This window comes from Patella vulgata, chromosome 5 (genome assembly GCF_932274485.2).
Source record: "Patella vulgata chromosome 5, xgPatVulg1.2, whole genome shotgun sequence".
In the NCBI taxonomy this organism is placed as follows: Eukaryota; Metazoa; Mollusca; class Gastropoda; family Patellidae; genus Patella; species Patella vulgata.
This window is the reverse complement of record NC_065883.2, coordinates 37,190,319-37,207,653: the sequence shown is the minus strand read 5'-3', so window position 1 is coordinate 37,207,653 and position 17,335 is coordinate 37,190,319.

Here is a 17,335-nt window from a genome sequence, read left to right as displayed (position 1 = left end):
TAAGCCATCTTGCAGCGTAGTTTTTCTAAAGGCCTAATCATCAATAAGCGACCAATAAAACAACAACAATACAACAGAAAGCATGTAAAAATTGACAAAGTCACAATTTTACATTTACTCAGAATAGTTATCTTTAATTAATGCGGTATAAATGTGACTAATGATGACTATTAAATTCATCACAACATTGTGTTCGGGTGAAGACAATATTCCATTTATAAAAAAAAAAAAATAAAAGCCAGATAAGAAAAACAAATATATGTATAATATATATATGTATAAAAGGAACCGGAAATGCAATCACTGGAAAGGAGTTAAAAAGCAAGGAGGAACCTGGCATGCGTGGACGAGACGAGAAAAGTTTATAAAGGTAGCGTGTATAAACTGGTTCACAGTATGTGAAGTGACTAACCCGTTTCTGCTTAGAGGCAGCTTGTAGGCGACTCATCACAGATTGCTCAGAGGTGATACTGAGCCTTTCTTTATCCTCCTGTCTCTCAGAAATGCAGTTTTCGCCTAAGCTCTTCCACGAAGCCTCTGATGGACTTTTTGAGATTTGTGACAATAATTCTTTGCAGTCCTCCACTTGCTGATAAAATTGCAAAAACAATTCTGTTTTAAGTGATTGTTTTAAGAATGGCTTATTACTGGTATTTTCATAGGTGGTTGTTTTTGCAGTAGATATTGTCACAATATACTATTACAAATAAATTAAAATCATAAATTATCACAACCGGACATGCTTTATAATAAAAGTCCAGTGTATGATTTGCTTTGTATTTATCGATATGATTGTGTGTTTTTTCAGGAACAACTCTCTGCTAACCAACCTTAGCGCCCAAAACATATTATAAATGAACATGGAACTGGGGTAACTGTACATTATAATTTGGAGGCGTCCTGGAATATTTTCTTTTGAAAGAAATTCGATATATTCATTTTGAAACTCATTTTCTTATATACTTACCAATCTCTGTACTGACCAGTTTATCAAATTTTATTATATTTTGTTAGATTAATATCTTATTTACTGTTCATTTAAAATCTCAATCGTAGAGAGAACATATTGCTTTCCCCGCATATTGCTTTCTCTCTTTTCTTGATCAAGATATTTCCGACTTTCTGCGCTAAAATTCTCTCAAGTTCTCAAAACACAGTACTGGGATTCTTAAGCATTGAAATAGTACCTCTGGAGAGATCCAATTAACTCGAGAAGCACCCCGATTTCATAGTCGAAAAACTGAATTGGTGAGAAGTCAGCACTAACATTCCAAAAATAAACAAAAAATTGAAACGACAAGTGGGGACATCAGGCGCGAAGCATAGATATATACTATAAACATAATGATCAAGATACGTGGAATATAATATGGTCATTATATAGATATAAATATATATATAGACTAAACCTGGACATTTAATGCAACCAAACTATTGAATAGTACAGTTAACTAATATGGGGAAAGTTAACAACCATACCAGTATCATTCAATTAAACTAGGACTAGAAAACTACTCTCACGTTAGACATAGTTTTATCACCAATATTTCTCTCTGTTTTTAAATCAAAATTTTGCTAAGAAATGTTACCCTCCAACATTTCATACATGACGAATGTCATCATTTCTTTTAAAACAAGACATTCAAAATCAGAAGGGAAATGGTTAACTGAATGGAAGAATAACTAGTGCTTTAAATTACTTAAGTTGGTAAAATTCCGTTTCATGTTGTTCTTTTGCTGTTTTGTTTTTAACTTAAACTGTTAAAGCTGCCAGATAAAAAATTAAATCATTATTTTGATATTAAACGTATAAACATTGGTGATAATAATTAGCTAATTCATCTAAATAATAAGAGAACGGCATGCCAATTATTCACCTTTCGTTCTGCCTCTTCCTCTTCGGCATCTTCCTTGTCTTTCTTTTGTTGTTCATCATACGACATGGCTACAATAGCCAAGATTAAGTTTACCAGATAGAAAGAGCCTAACAGGATGACAAGGACAAAGTACATGGCATGAGCAGATCCTTCTGCTCGCAGGGTCTGGAAAAAAATAAAATATATACACAACAACTGTAACATATGTAATAATTTTTAAAATTATTTTTTATTTGATTATTATCTTACAAGAGTAGCGGTAACATAGAACTACATTTCATTTTAAGTGTGTATTGCCTTGAATAAAGTATATATTCCTATCGCGGACAATCATAATGTAATCCACGTGCTGCTATCTGTTTATATTAGGGAGGGGGGTGGATGGCTGAATGGTTAGCACGTGCGCGCTGTATCATAAAGTCTGTCATTGAGTCAACTGGCGGGGTTTCGATTCCCCGGTTGTACGTGACAAGGAGTAGGGTCGCCTGTCCAACCTCGTGGGTTTTCTCCGGGTCCTCCGGTTTCCTTCCACTGCTAAAGACCCCTACGCGCAAGCGAATTATGGAAATATAATTGAACCATATGTTAGTCCCGAAATGACCTAGTTTGTGTCGAGTGGACGTTAAACCCCATTTCTCTCTCTCTGTCTCTCTGTTTAAATTATGCTACGAAATGCTCGATTATATAACGCACTATCGAGCTGTCAGTTTTTAAATAGAAATAAAATACTGAAAGAATAAGCTATGGTGGTATATTAGATTCAAAACTCCAACATGCTATCGTCTAATTTCTAACTTCTATTCATGCACATGTAATTTCTAAATTAAGACAATGTATAACCCAACTTCTTTATTTGTTCAGTATAAATTTTAATTCTGTTTCAACTTATTTCTATTATTAAGACGAAAAATGACTACTTCATTGTCGCTTTACATGTTAGTCATGAACGTTGAACAAATTTAGAATTTTGATACTTCTACCTAGCAACTATCATTATGACGTCGTTTGGTGTCGCCACCGTGTGCACAGTTTGGCACCTGATCGCTACCATTATGTGGATACATACGACTCGCTCTTCATCAGGTTGAATGGTTGGGTGGAGTGTTATGGTTTGCAAATACTATTTTAAATATAAACAGCTTTTCTTCATTTCTTTCAATACAAGTGCAGGATTTGGGGAATTTTATTTGATTTTTTTTTACAGTTGAGTCCATTAATGTTTACATGGCTCTTTATACCATCCGAACGACTAGCCACTGTCCAAGCCAGACCCCCATCCTGTATCAATAACAAGGGAGGGAGGGCCACACCGGAAGATATCGGTTATATCATAGAAATCTAAGCTGCTTTATAATAATTCTGGCATTATAAGTTCCGTCCCTGTGATTTGCGGAGGCTGCCATTAGTGTAGGCAAGGACAGTGTCTAGTCGTTCGGGTCGGACGAAAACCCTTGACAGCTGTAATTCGTAATAAAATTAGACCGTGTCCGGCTAAATTTCACCCATGACACACTGTATGGCGTAAGTCCGTTTTCCATATCCCAGTTGGTGTAGAAAAGTAGGACGATACACCCCATTTCATTTTAGTTTAATTCGTCAAGAACACTGCTAACTATGAAATTTCGTATCGCTTTATGCAACTCATTACTTTGTCCCATGGTTCACCTAGACGGGAGGTCAGAGTGGCCCACTCTGATCAATCGGCTTTGGTCGTTTTTAGCTCTGTAGAATATACGTTTTTCCAATTTCATTGCTTTGTTTTTTTCACTCCGCAAGTCTACCTTTGTGTCCTGAGTACATTCTACAGAGCGGCGGCTTGGGTCAATCAGGTTGGTTAAGTATTTATACTTACTGGCTTGAGTATACCCCTCGTCGAGCCCTGAGGCAATGCACCGGTAATCCATTATAGACCTGCCCCTGATAGGCAGGGAAGTAACCTGGGGGACGACGAGGGGTGAATTTTAAAAAAAATATTTCATGGATTCCCCAATCCCCCCCACACCAATCAATAAAAAGAAACAGAAGCGTCCTAATTCAGAAGACGTTTCTGATTTATTTACAAACACTTCAAAAATATCAAAGACATGGCCGAGGTTTCTCTTAATTGAGAGTTCCTCTACTGACCTATCGAAGGTATCACCCATTCTTAATAACCAAGGGCATAGCTGGCTTAGCCGGAGAGCACAAGGCTATTAAAAAACTTAAAAACGGAACTCTTTTGATAGAATGCGCTAAGGAACAGCATGCTACCATGCTGCTTAAATCAACATCCTTAGCGGACATTCCTATCAAGGTGTCTCCGCATAGGTCTTTAAACTCAAGTAGAGGTGTAATTCACTGTCGGGATCTTGAAGGCAGCAGTGAGGAAGAAATGGTGGAATACCTTTCTTCTCAGGGCGTCTGACATGTTAAAAGAATTAGTGTACGCCGAGGAGAAAGGGTGATTCCCACAAGCATCTATATCCTCACTTTTAATCGTCCCGACATTCCAAAGACTCTCAAGGCAGGTTATTTTAACATACCTGTTGATTCTTACATCAGTAACCCACTTCGATGTTACAAATGTCAGAAATTTGGTCTGTAGAGGTAAGGACACCTGCGCTCGCTGTGGCCATGATGGCCATGAGAGCGCTACCTGCCAGGTGGATTTGTGTTGTATAAATTGCAAGGGTAAGCACTTTGCTTACTCTCGCGAATGTCCAATATGGCAACAACAAAAAAAGAAAAAAAAAGAATTCAACAGGTAATGTCTGAGCGTAAAATAGACTTAACTGCGCTCTTTCCCGTTCCATCTCAAGGGAAATCTTTTGCAAGCGCAGTAAAAGTATCTACCAAAAGCATCTCTGTTCAGACAGATATAACCTGGCCAAATACAGGGAAAATGTCTATCATATTATCAGATCATGTTAAAGGGGTATCGAGCGCCTCTCAAACAAAAGAGAGGTCAATCGAAACTATTTCTTTGACTGGCGAGGGTTCATCCTCCTTGCCGCAATCTGAAGTTGTTGGGATCATTACTAACACTTCCTCCAAGAACGGCAAGGGGTTATCTCCCTCGCCTCCCCTTGAAGCTGTCATCCTTGATTCCAGTTCTGCTGGGTCAGGATCGCAGTCAAAAGGTAATTCTTCGTCAAAGAAAGAAAAATTAGCAAAGTTTCGAGAGGGGGTGGGGGGAAGGGTTCAAAAGACCCCGTCTCTCTCTATAATAGATGATCTGATGGACGGTATTGCCGTCGTGGATGTCCATACGGATCCACATGGTAAGCCGTCAAAAAATAAAATTCCCTGACAATGGTAAATTCCATTATTCAATGGAATTGTCGTGGTTTAGATGTGCTATGGTTCTACAGACATGCGGATAATCGAACGTAAGTTGCAGCTTTATTTGAATTCACTTCAACAATGGACAACCGAAAATGCATTTCGTACATCTCCAGTGGACAGTTTATACGTTGAGACGCATGAGCCCTAGCTGCACAACAGACGTGAAGACTAATTTTATTCCATCATTTGGTATTCACATTCAACTCCTCTTGTCTGAGGCTGGTATCAGCCTTGACGGTATTGCGAATACCCCTCTCTTTGAGACTACACCGTGGGCTGTATGTCCCCCAAAGATCGATTTCGATCTTACACAACATAAAAAGAGGGATACTAGCTCCACGGTTTTTCAGTCTCTCTTTCGAGAGCTAAGGTCTAATGGTGATTATGCTCCAATATATACAGATGGTTCGAAAGATGATGATCGGGTAGCTTCGGCTACCGTGACACCATCTTAGACTATTTCTGTCCGCCTTCCACCTGCTGCTTCCATCTTTACAACTGAACTCCAGGCCATCCTTCAGGCTTTGGAGTTCATTCAACCATCATCTGATTTAAAATATATAATTTTTACTGATTCTTTGTCCTCATTACAAGCAATACAAAACAAACAGCTTGATCACCCATTAGTAGCAGACATTTATGGTCTGCTACTATCAAACGAGTTCATCAGCAAGGATACTTTGCTGGCTCCCCAGTCATATGGATATCAAAGGGAATGATCAAGCAGACTCGGCTGCCAAGTCTGCTTTAGATCTTCCCATACCCGAATTGTTAACACCATTTACCGATTTTAAATCATCCATAAATAAATTTATATTTGACCGCTGGCAACGTTCTTGGGATCTTGCAGACATAAATAAACTTCATCACATCAAGCCTCTCTTAGGAGATTGGCCAAGCTCCTATCGTACGAGCAGGAGAGATGAAGTTGTCTTGTGTCGCTCTCGCATAGGTCATACTTTTTTAACACATATTTTCATCTTAAAGCGAAAGCCTCAACCAGAATGTGAACACCGTCATCTTCCATTGACGGTTAAGCCATTTTGATTGAGTGCAAGCATCTCAAGATTACGGCATTACCGTTGCCAATCTCTTCATCAGTTGTTTGCCCAACCGGGTCTATATTGTAAAGAGACAAATTCTTATCGAAAATTTTAATTGTATATATCTGATTTTCACTTTCATGTTTTAAATATATATACATAAACTTTATATTTATCTTTATTTGAGATTTACTGTGATATTTGTTTTTATTTATGTATATATAGATTGAATATATGTTTCTAGTTTGTCTCGAGAACCCTCACCATATGTTTGGCGCAATATACCCCGGTTGGAGCTGACGTGCCATTAAACAACATTTCATTTAATTTTCATTTCATTTCCAAAGTATAGAGCCATACGTCGATTAACATGCTGGCTTAACTAATCATTATCTAAGTTATATAATATGTGTAAAAGAAAATTCTATATACGATAGAAACACCGCTGGATTAACCATTAAGCAAAATAAGAACGTGCTTAGGTCATCATGGTAATGGGGGCACCACAGAATGTCTGCTTTGTAAGATGCCAAATTTAAAATATTTAATTTAAAAATTAATGAAGAACTTTCAGTTAGTTTTTCATTGTTTTGTCTTTTCATACTGTTACCTGTTTTGTTGCAATTAATGTATAAAATCCCAGAAAAAAACTCTAATCACGTGCTTAGTGTTTTTTTGTGGTTATTATATATTATATTTTAAATTTACCAAATACGAAGTATTACGGTAAGAGTGAGTTGCTTTATTTGTAAATTATTCAAATCCTGATTTGTCAACATAAGATCACAATGGTATTTGCAATAAACATTTGCTATGGTCTACGGCATAACTTTATTGAATGTTTCGGAATACTGAAACAGAAAACAAATTCACGGGTTTCGTTCCCACAATTCAATCGTTACCCTCCATTATCGACATCATATGAGTTAATGTTTAAAACATAGTTAGCAGTTAGTCAACAAGAATAACATAAACAGTCATTCCTTTTTTATTATGAAAATAGTCAGAAAGAGGAAGCAGATACCTGTAACTTTCTTGTCCACTCACCCGACATCTTTTTAATTTGTATACTTGTGCTTACTTAAATTCCGTCGATAAACACCATTATCTGGCCTATTTAACACGTAAATTAAATGTTAATATAGAGAGAAACCCATGGGAATTCAGTTCACGTAGTTCGTTTTAAAAACCATGTGTCCTTTTTGCAACGTTAAACGTTATTTTTATTCAGTCGTGTGCCGAAGGTAACAGAACAGACCTATAGCGGCTTCTTTGATGATCAAGAAACTAAACTTGATTACCCAATCAACACTCTTAATCTCCTGACCACTAAGGTGCTAATTAATTGGTGAAATGAACAGATGTTAGTCTTATAAAAGTTATAATATACAAAACATAGATAACTAGTATGGACTATTCTCATTTGTTCTAAATTATAACACTACTAGAGGAAATGTGAATAGGCTGCATGTGTTGTGGGTGTTTCCTTACGAAAAGAGTGCGTTGCATGAGATAAATACGGATTAAAAAGCCCCCCAAAATTATATAACAGGATCACTCTAAATATGCTGCCCCCACTTCCTAAATGACCAATAACGTAATTAACACAAATTTATATGATTATTACTTGAAACCCATTTGTTTCGTAAAAGCCGTCATGATTAATTATTTATATTGGCTTCATTGGTGTTGATATATTTGCGGCGTCGATAACATACACATCTTGTTTTAATTGAAAGCCTATTATTGTAGGTGTATTGTCCAATATATTCTGATCATAATGATACGGGAATATGCCTACAGCGACTGTCTTGGTTATGGCATTTATAAAACAAATCACTCTTTTAAAGATACATTATGTAAGAGCTAAATCAGCCTAAAGTAGATCTTTCGTTTGGCCCCGAATGTTATATAAATCATTAATTTGACATTTATTCACATGAAAAGCCCATAATCAATTCTCTAGAACATCAGATGCTTTTGATTTTCGACGGATTTAAACACGTTTGCAAGTTAATAATTTAATTAAAAAATGGACAATCGACACTTCATTTATTATCGTAACAACGGTAGCAATGACAATCTAGACTACAATGTTCGCCAAACCGCCATAACTCCGCTCAGAATGAAGTAAATTGACTGAGATTTTGAACATATTCCCTTTTCATTATCTATTTTTAACTATTATAGCGAGAACTGTCAACTCTTTATCCACATCTTACATAATGCATCTTTAAGCTACGCCAATTTGTCTCGTTCATTTCATAATTATTATAAACAAATTATTCCGTAGTTAATTGTTTTATTTTATTAGGGAATTAAGGAATCAGTCAGAGATTAATGAGTACATATCCCGGCTGTTTATATGGCAAATAAGGAATTAACATTTCTAATATGCAATCGGTCACTGTGACGTCACTGGCATTTGAGGGGATTAAGAGTGTTTTCGATAATTGGCAAAGTCATGTTTACGGGAGATCTATATTTGCGATTTTGTGTGAAGATGGCTCAATTAATTTTAATCAGATTGGTGTGAATCTGCTGTAAAGTGTATATAGTAACCACTGTATATAAGTACTGTACATATAATTTTGTTTGGCCATTTCATGTTCTTTTAACCGCTAGTTCTAATTAAAATAAGATTTAAGGAAAAAAAGAATACTTACCAAATGATACAAGCTTTCCCAATAGTCTTGTGTCATAAGGCGAAAGGCACAAAGGAGGGCCCAGGCGAAGTTATCAAAGCTTGTATATCCAAAGTTGGGATTTTCGCCCAAATCTGGTAAACAGGTATAGTTGGCGCCACAATTTCTGAAATATATCACTTCAATGATTATCTGATATTCCCTAAAAATAAAAATCTATACTTCCATTCATATAAGACACATTCTCAAAAATACATTTAAATTGTAGATATATTAGCTGAAAAGTGTTTAATCCTTCTAAAAAAAGCCCCGACATGCCTAAAGAATAAAGGTTAAACATTATGCTTAAGAACATAATACAATCAAAAGTATTTTTGGTTCAAAAAATATTCCATTTAAAGTTTACATTGTATTGGTTTCTATTGATTTCAACTGCCGTTTTTATGTGTCTTAGATAAATAAAATAATAATGGCCATGCTCTCATTTTGGTACAAGCCGTTGCGTCCATTTAAGAAATTGTGAAATTACGATGATATTCAACTTATATAAAACAATCTTACCCAGCACCAGTTGAATTACCACAAACTATGTACTCTCCATTTAATACTTCCCAATTACCTACAATTTTGAAATCAGATTGGATAAATGGGCAAGACCTCTTTCAATTGGGTTAAAAATAAAAGCGTTGATTTGTTTAATGGAACGTTTTGATTCCGTCTTTTCTTTTAATGATAATTCTTTCTTCGTTACAATATTTTAAGTCATATTTTATAGCCAAAACCAATATTGATATATAACCGATTGAGTCGACGAAAAGGTGTCTATCTAAGCCATCCCGTATGTTTTCATTCGATTAGACTTTACGTGTAAACGCACTAGTGCATGATGCTAGAGATTAATCCAACGGCAGATTGGATACTACCCACGACCCACTATGACACGAATATAAAGCGAAATTCACGACACAATTCTAATTTTTAACCTAGTAATGTCAATGGTTATGCTAATATGCTTACTTCAATGAATGTATTATTGTAATTACATATAGTAAATATTATAATAGATGTGTCTGAATCTATGATATCCTGTCTCGTTATGGAGAGGAAAATGTACAATGGATACATGTCAGCTCTTGCTTAGGACAGAAAATATGCTCTCAATGACGTCCTCGCTAATGTTCCGCAGGACCCCAGTAACCAGGATCAATATCTCGATACCAGTCCAATCTTTCAGCAGCACATGGTGGAATACGAAAATTACTTTAAAAAGCAATGAATGAAGACTTTGGTCCAACTGCACAATACTTGAGCATGTGTGTCCATACGGTAAACTGAGTCCACAGAGATTTGATGCGAGCCCTACGTACAAACGACGTTGATGGTTAGTTATATCAGTATATTACCAGCCATCATCGATATTATTTTTTGGTCTAAATCGACCAAACTATGCACGCTGGGGTGTGTTATTTGTAAACCAGCTAAAAAAAGCAGCTCCACAGAGTCGGGCGGTTCTACAAGCAGGGGCATTTTCCATAAGGCGCACGGAGAAGAGTTTCTCACGATCATCTATCGACTTGACATTGGAGCAGACGGTCAATCGTGATGCAACATCATCGATGAGAGGGATAGTGGGGTTTCACTATTCTCGAAACGCAATAAGAAGATGGTGCATAACATCCACTCAACGCGGAATGGTCGCAACCCAGCTCCGGAAGAGTAGAATTCTCACAGAAGCATCAAAATCAGAAGGCCTCTTGAATATTGCTACAGGAACTGCAGCATCCCAGGAATATTTGACAACTAGCCTTGCCTCTGGTCATAAACTTCATGTAAATTTTCAAGAAGAATGCTCAGCAGACCATGAACAATTTACGAAGCGCATTCAAAGGAGAAGGGTGTGCAATTTTGCTCAGGACAATTCAAAGAAAAGGCGTCCCAACAAAAGGGGAAGCAGGCTGCGGAGGGCCGTAGGGCTGTTATCATCAGCATATTTGTCATCGTTTCCAAGAGAACTACCTCCAATCTAAGAAATCTCATGACATTTCCGATTACTGAATGCTCTCTTTCTATTACACACTCAGATGGATCACCGCTCAAGACAGAAAAGGGTAAGTTACTCGATAAGCTAGAGGAACTACAGGATGGGTTCACGGAAACACCACTCCCTCTGATTGATGTATAACCTTGATCGATGGTGGACTGTTGATTCACTTTTTCCTATCTGTCATTGGAAAGATTACATCATATGGAAATCTCGCAAGGAAACTTCCGGCATATGTTTGTGGCAGCCGTGGGAATGAGGTTTACATATTATTTGATACTCACCTTCCAATATCCCTAAAGGAGAGCGAAAGAAAACCACGTGGAGCCGATGATCGCCCATTCCTCATTACTGGTCCAGAACAAGCACCAAAACAGGGTTGTCAGAAGTTACTCCAAAATGGGATCTTCAATGACCAGTTGGCATTATTTCTCATTAAAGAATGACAAGAAGATCATTATGGTCCAATACTAGCAAACAAGACACTCATCGTGTCCCATGGAGGTTACTGTACACATCTGGCATTCAATGAGCTTGCTAATGGCACATTCTTTTATGCACCTAACTTAAGAAATTAAACGATCACAAATTTCTTGACCATAAGAGGCATTTTAAATAGTTCAGCATGAGTTAAAATGTATGGTCGATACACATTTTCAGTCTTCAAAACTCTTATTCCAGGAAAATCTGATGTCCGGTATTAAGAAGGTGGACTGTGCTCTTCTGCCACCTTGTGCAAAGACCGTGTATAGCAAACTTCAAAGAGCACACTTTGTCAGCATAATCTGGGATCGTGCTGACTCTGCAGATCCGGGACACGGGTTGGATCTATTGCATTTTAGATGGTCAGAAAAGAATGGGTGCTATAGTTCAGAATGGTTTTTAGGACCTGCCATGCCAGACAACCTATTCCATGATGTAGAATCAGAGGAAGACAGCACCGATGATCTTGAGAGTGACCATCTAGATGAAGGTTCTAATTCTGACAATTCTTGGAGTGATGACTCTGAACTGTCTGATTGAATAAATTTATTGTGAAATAAAGAAATGAAATGAAATGGGGTTTAAGTCCTACTGTTCTGCTGAAGACGAGTGGTATTCCCAATGTTTAATCCAGCTAATGTTGAACACAATGTCTACGGGGCCCGACTTTTTGGGCTGTTTGGCGGGACTTCTACAGCAGACAATTTGTCTGGCATTGGAATTTTTATACTTAGTAGAGTCTAATTGTTCATTTTGACTTTGTTTCATATGCTACTTCCAATGTTTGGGGGCGTCTGGCGGGCCCTATGCAGAGGGGAGTTTGTCTGGCAGGGTCCGTTTTGTACTTAATGGGATGTACAAGTTCATTTAAATTTGGTTCAATTTGGTATCACCAATGTTTGATTCAGCTCATTTTCAACACATTGTCCAAAGGGCCCAACTTTCGAGGATGTCTGGCGGGGCCTTTACAGCAGACAATTTGTCTGGCATTGGGATTTTTATACTTAGTAGAGTCTAATTGTTCATTTTAACTTTGTTTCGTATGGTGCCTCCAATGTTTAATCTCGCTCAAAAGTTGGGACTCTTCCGGGCGCCTGGCGGGCACTATATCGAGGGGAGTTTGTCTGGCAGGGCCCGTTTTGTACCCAGGGAGATGTATTTGTTCATTGTGGTATCCACAATGTTTGATCCAGCCCATTTTTGGGTGCACTCTTGGGACCCAAAAGGCCACACGCAGCAACTGGACCCCGACAGGCATCCATATCTGAATATGCTAGGTTATACAGGTTATACAGTACTCGAAAATGAAATGAAATGAAATGTGGTTTTAAGGAATTGTGATATGGGAAGATCTAAAGCAGATTTGGCAGCTAAGTCTGCTTGATCATTCCCTTATATATCAACATGACTGGGGAGCCAGCAAAGGACTATGTCCTTGCCAATAAACTCGTGCGATTGTATCAGACGATAAATGTCTGCTACTAATGGGTGTACAAGCTGTTTATTGTTTATTGCCTGTAAAGAGGACAAAGAATTAGTCAAGATAACATGTTTTAAAGATGGAGAGGATTGAATTAACTCCAGTGCCTGAAAGATGGCCTGAGGCTCAACAGTAAATATGGAAGCAGCAGGTGGAAGTCTGACAGAAATGATACCAGATGGCGTGATGGTAGCCGAAGCTACCCGATCACCATCTTTGGAACCATCTGTGTAAATGGGAGCATAATCACCATATTTAAACCTTAATCACCATATTTAGACACCGTGGAATTAGTATCTTTCTTTTTGATTTTCGTTAGATCTAAATCGATCTTTAGAGGCGATACAGTCCAGGGTGGAGTACTAAACAAAGGGGTATTCGCAATACTGTCCTGACTGATGCCAGCCTCTGACAAACCGAATGATCGAATAACGTTAGTTTTCAGTAAATACAGATGTTCATGATATGGTCTAATTACGGTGTTATATGAAATATGATGAGGCAGAGATGCAATTTTTGTAGCATACTGCAGTGCCAGTTTATCACGTCTGTCGTGCAACGAAGGCTCATGAGCCTCGACACATAAACTGTGCACTGGAGATGTACGAAATGCTCCTAAACTGATTCCAATTCCTTGGCTGTGTATGGTGTCTAGCTCTTTGAGAAAGACTCGCGGGCAGACCCATACACAATACACCCATAATCGAGTTTAGATCTTATTAAAGCTCGATATAATCTGAGCAAGACCTTATGGTCTGCTCCCCAGTCAGTGTTTGCTAAGACTCCCATGTCCTTAGCATCAAAAGAAAAGAGACACAAATATTCAAAAAAGAGCCCAATCAGCCTTATGCAACTTCCACCTCTGCGGCCTTTCAACCGGAGAGGGTCCATTATTGTCTATCAAGATCGGGAAGTGATCACTGCCACACAGACCTGAGAGCAAATGGTGAGATCGAGGGAAGAACAAGAAGCAGTTGCTGGATGTAGATAAGTAGGCGAGTCGTCATTTAACAAACACAAATTATTAATGTTAGTGAAGTCCGCTATTTATTTACCTCTATTATAATCATCCGGACTTCCCCAGTGTGCCTGATTACCATTGAAATCTCCCGTAATTATAAACGGGATAGGAAGTTGAGCAACAAGGTCATCAAGATCCCTGGGGTTCAGATGTAAACTTGGTGGTAGATATACAGAGCAGAGTGTGATAAGAATATGCAAAGTCACCCTAACTGCTACTGCTTGTAAAGACGAGTTGAGGGCGACTTTACTCTGCGGAATATTTCCATTAAGGAAAATGGAAACACCACAGTGTGCTCTACCATCATTATTAGTAAAATGTCTTAGCGATAATACATCTGAATTCTTTAAAAAAGTTTCTTGTAAACAAATAGCTAAGGGATTAAATTTTTGAATTAAGATTTGAACTTCATTAAAATTTGGTTTTAGACCAAGACAATTCCATTGAATAATGGAATTTGCCATTTCCAGGGAGGTTTAACAGGACTTCTATGATGTTGTTTGGGGTCATGAATTTCAACAACAACATCCATAAGATTATCCTGTATCCCGAACCTGTTATAGGTTCCGACAGGATCCTCGTCACCCTTCCTACTACGGAAGGTATTTAACCTTCGAGGAACGTCTTTATCAGAACGTTCCTTGTTTTTATTGGTTTTAGGTGGATTTCAGCAATTTGGTAGATGAGTGGGGGCACAATCTCCTCTATCTCAGATTCCCCAGACCTATTAACAGGCTGAATGATGAGAGTAACAATTGTAGGTTTTGGAGGAATAAGCGGTTTTTGTTTTGACTAGGTATCTTCTGTCTCTGCAATAGAAGCGGTTTTCGGCTTGACTGCACTTGCAAAAGACATAGCAAATGTTGGGGTTGCAGCCTCAACCAGCTTCCTTGCTTCAGGGTATGGTTTACTTTTTTTTTCGTTTTCACCTGCTGAACTTGTTTTTCTTTCTTCCATATTGGGTACTCTCTAGAATAAGCAAAATGAGGTCCTTTGCAGTTAATACAGTGGTGGTCGAGCTGACAAGAGGTACTTTCGTGACCATCTTGTCCACATCGAGCACACACCACTTTCCCCTTACCAGGCTGCCGATCTACTAGTAATGCCAATGGCTATATAACATGCTTACTTCAATGAATGTATTATTGTAATTACATAAAGTAAATTGAATATTTACATTGAATATTTACACATGTAAAAATGGTAATTTACATAACGTATTTCTTAAATATTGCAGTTACAATTGTATTTTGTTCGATTTCCATTATCACTTTTAATTTATTGTCATAATTTTGATATTAAGGCAGATTGTAGTTGTTTAATTTTGTAAACATTTTGACATTTCACACATTTTCATCGTTTTAATCGCGTTTTGTAACAATGGCAAAATGGCAAAATGTTTAAGACACTAAAATAGATAGACTACAATCGTCTTTATTATTAAACAAACACGGCAGCAAATTTAAAGTAATACTGGAAATAGAACAAAATACAAATTCTAACAGCAATATTTAAGATATAAGTCATAAAAATTAGCATTTTTACATGTTTTAATAGCTAATCTAATATATGCATGCAACTAAGAAGTTTACATGCATTGAAGAAAACATATTTAGCACCATACTCCCCGCAGGGTTTCGTTTGATTATACCTAATCCCAGTTAGCACTGCTGTAAAGTAAGCAAATTTCTATTCCAAATTATGACAGGCCAATAGTCCGGTTAACAAACAATAGCTAACTCTGTAACAATATCATTACGCTTTAAACAGAGCTTCAAATTGGACCAAATATGTTTACATAGCGTTGCGTCATGACACACGATTTTATTATGCCCAATTAACCAGTGCATAGCAGAATATTGAAGAAAAACTAATTGCGTGACAAACGAGGCTATCAAAACGAATACAATATAAACAATACTGTTTGGGGACAAACAATACTTTCACCGTTTTTAATACCTTAAATCACCGCCCAAAGTTTTAGGGAAGATCCCTGATTCTACGAAGGGCTGCCATGTTGCTTTACGGGAAGAATAGACACTCAAGTATCAGAAGCCAATCTAGCAATGGCTAGAGAGGGATTTATCGGGCCATTGCTTCAGGAATGTGATTTAGCAAACTCATTACTAAGTTAAGAGTAAGAATTATGTAGTGAATTCCGTTCCATACACGAAGCACGAAGATGAGTATTCGTTCTATATTCGACAAGGCGTATATCTATCCAGTTACTCCATAATACAAAGACTGCGTAAACGGATGAGGTACATCCTTAGAATATTTGCAGAAGGGCCGCACCGCACATAAACAAACACCGTTAAGACAAACCTGTGGACAAGTAATACTCAACAAAAGTATGTATCAACCAAGTCACAGGAGAACGAAGCTTCCATTCACGCTTTGTAGAACTTTAACTGCCAAGGATTATTCCAAGCCCCGTCATTTGGAACTAGCCATACTACTGTCAATGTGCATATAATGTATACTCACTTGATTCATTCACAAAGGATTCATACTCTTCGTGTGTTACATTTTTTCCTAGATATTCCCTATAGTCTCTCACACATTTCTGCCTTAAAGCGCCCACATAAAGTTGCATACCAACAAGAGCAAATATCGACAAGACAAATATACTAAGAATCATGACGTCACGCAAACGCCTAACGGCTTCCAATAAGGCACTGACTATAGTTTTCAATCCTGGAAAAAAAAAGAGAAAGCAAATAATTGGTGAAATCTGATTCAACATGTAACGCTAAAAGTTCACATGTGACACCCGACTTGACCCGCGCGCAAACCTGATACATGTAGATCTATCTGGAGTGGAAGCCTTCAGAAGTGTATTGTAATAAAATTGCTTTGAAATCTTCTTCATTTACCTTTCCACAGATGCATCTCGGACGTCTAAACGACTTATCTACCTAAAGATATGCACGAAAAGTTTGACATTTCTAAATTGTTCGCCGACATATCGGTAGGTAATATTAAAAGTCGTAGAACGATCTGGGATACTTATTTGTGAAAGGCAGATATTTAATATACTAAGCAGCAAAAGAAACGTCATATTGGTATTTTAGTCTGAATAGACGCATTGCATAAAACTGGCCAGATGTTTTATTTTATATTTGTGACCACATCTCCAACTTTACCTGAGCAATTAGGCCCCTTCCCAAACACAGAATTGAACCCAGAAAATGTTCTCAAAAACGCAACCTGACTTCTGAGATGGTAATGTGTTCTCCATGATTTTCACACTGCCCATGCCCTTGCCAATCACTTCCAGGTCAATGTTCGGACCATCTACAGGCTTCAGCAATGCTTTCGGGCCCCAACACCACGGTGATCGTCTCCGAACTGGTAGACCAAGGGTTACCACAAGGCGACAAGACCGCCATGTTGTGCAACAGCACGTGCAGAATCCCTT